This window comes from Loxodonta africana, chromosome 7 (assembly GCF_030014295.1).
Source record: "Loxodonta africana isolate mLoxAfr1 chromosome 7, mLoxAfr1.hap2, whole genome shotgun sequence".
Taxonomy (NCBI): Eukaryota; Metazoa; Chordata; class Mammalia; order Proboscidea; family Elephantidae; genus Loxodonta; species Loxodonta africana.
This window is the reverse complement of record NC_087348.1, coordinates 30,558,810-30,560,953: the sequence shown is the minus strand read 5'-3', so window position 1 is coordinate 30,560,953 and position 2,144 is coordinate 30,558,810. Positions and strand designations below refer to the sequence as shown.

The 2,144-nt window shown below is 36.9% G+C and overlaps 1 pseudogene; it reads right to left on the bottom strand.

Annotated features, from left to right (window-relative positions):
* Positions 1-651: 651 nt before the first annotated feature.
* Positions 652-1,750, bottom strand: LOC100661796 (olfactory receptor 5J3-like; annotated as a pseudogene).
* Positions 1,751-2,144: the final 394 nt, after the last annotated feature.

Here is a 2,144-nt window from a genome sequence, read left to right as displayed (position 1 = left end):
TAATACAATGATTTTCCTACAACACCACGTTTGTTGCTGAAGGCACTGAGTTTTAAGAAGATTAAGGATAGTAGGAAAATTGTTTGGAATCAAATTCCCCTTGTTAGCTAACACGAAGATTTACCAATACTTAAACTTTAATGCAAGTTTTAAAAACAAAGACAAATATCAGGTATAAAATTATTTTAGTTTTCTGAGTAAATAAAAATATATCTTTTAGAAAAGACCTAACTATATATATTTCTAAATGTTAGTGTGTGTGTATTCAGTTCTTCACATATCAGAAAAGATATACTCAATTCTGTGGATTGACTGGTAGATTCAAATATTAATGGCCTACAGTCTTAGGAAAGCTGAGTTTTAAGCTACCATTTTCTAGAACCAGCTATGCAGAAAGTCACGTCCACTTTCTAGGTTAGTTTTTTTGGGTAAAAAAGTCACTTTTAGAAAAAATGATTTGTATAATAATTAGAAACTCTAGAATTCATTGAAGTCATTTGAATGTTAGTAAATGGAGGACTGGCTTGTAGAATGTTACACTATTAATGTTCTTGTTGTTGCATGACCTCCAGTTGATATCTTTTCATAGCGACCCTATAGGACAGAGTAGAACTGCCCTATAAGGTTTCCAAGGCTGTGATCTCTGTGGGAGCAGATGAGCAGGGCTTTTTCTTCCACGGAGCAGCTGCTAGGTTTGAACCACAGACCTTTTGGTTAGCATCCCAGTGCTTAATCATTGTGTCACCAGAGCCCTTGTACTGTTCCTAGTGACTTGAAATTAACAGGGGCAGTATTTCATTTCTATGGCTCTTTTCACAGCATCCTTCACTTCCTTGCTTCTCAGACTATAAATCAATGGGTTTAACATGGGAATAACTAGTGTATAGAACACAGAAACTAATTTCTCGCGTTCTATGGAATACTGGGAACTTGGCTGAATGTAATTAAAGCTCAAGGTACCATAGAATATGGTCACAGCAGTCAGGTGAGAGGCGCAGGTGGAGAAGGCTTTCTGTCTGCCTGATGCTGAGTGGATCCTCAGTGTAGCAACAAGGATGAACATGTAGGAAATGATCACAATCAAGAAGGTGGCCATGGCAATGACTCCAGAGAAGATTAACAGCAGCAACTCATTCATGGAGGTATCAGAGCATGACAGCTTTAGCAGTGGAGGAACATCACGGAAGAAGTGACTGACAACATTTGGTCCACAGAAAGACAGTCTCCCCAAACTTATTGTATGTGTCAGTGAGTTCATCATCCCACCTATGTAAGACCTAATGACCAGCCCTACACACTTTCTCTTAGACATGGCTGTTGTATAAAGCAAAGGATTCACAATGGCCACATGACGGTCATAGGCCATCACTGAAAGTAAGAATCCGTCTGTGGTAATGAACACCCCCCAAAACAAGTGCTGCACTATACAGGCAGAGAATGAAACAGTTTCCCTGACAACCAAGAACTTGATCAGCATTTTAGGTGCCATAACTGATGAATAGCAGGTGTCTACAAATGAAAGTAGCTGAGGGAAAAATACATGGGTGTGTGGAGCTTGGGAGTGACATGGATTAAGAAGATCATGCCCAGATTTCCCACCAAGGTAATGGCATAAATTACCAGGAACAACATAAAAAGTACAATTTTCAATACAGCCTGATCTGTCAGTCCTAAAATAATAAACTCAGTAACAACTATCAAATTCTTTTCAGCCATTTGTTAATTCTTTTTTCCTGAAATCTAGTATGAAAAAGGAAAGTGTGTTATTATGGATACAAGCATAAAAAATGGATACAGGCATACCTGGTATACATTAACATCGACTGGAAGCATTCATATAGTTGTGTTTTTAAAGAATCAATTGAGTGAAATTTCCCAAGAAAAGTGTATCAATTTTAAAGTTTTTATTATGAAGATTATGAAGGAAATGGCATTTCTGAATGGAATTTAAAAATTCAATTTATTCAGAAGCTGCACATTTGAGGCGATGTTGCAAAGGAGATTTGAATGGTAGGATGTGGAGTTGCATTAAATAACCCCCATAATCCTTTACCTTCGTCTGACTTTATCTGATTTAATATGTAAACTTTATTACCAATCTGAAGACATTTAAATAAAAAGGGAAACATTTTAACGGAATAAAT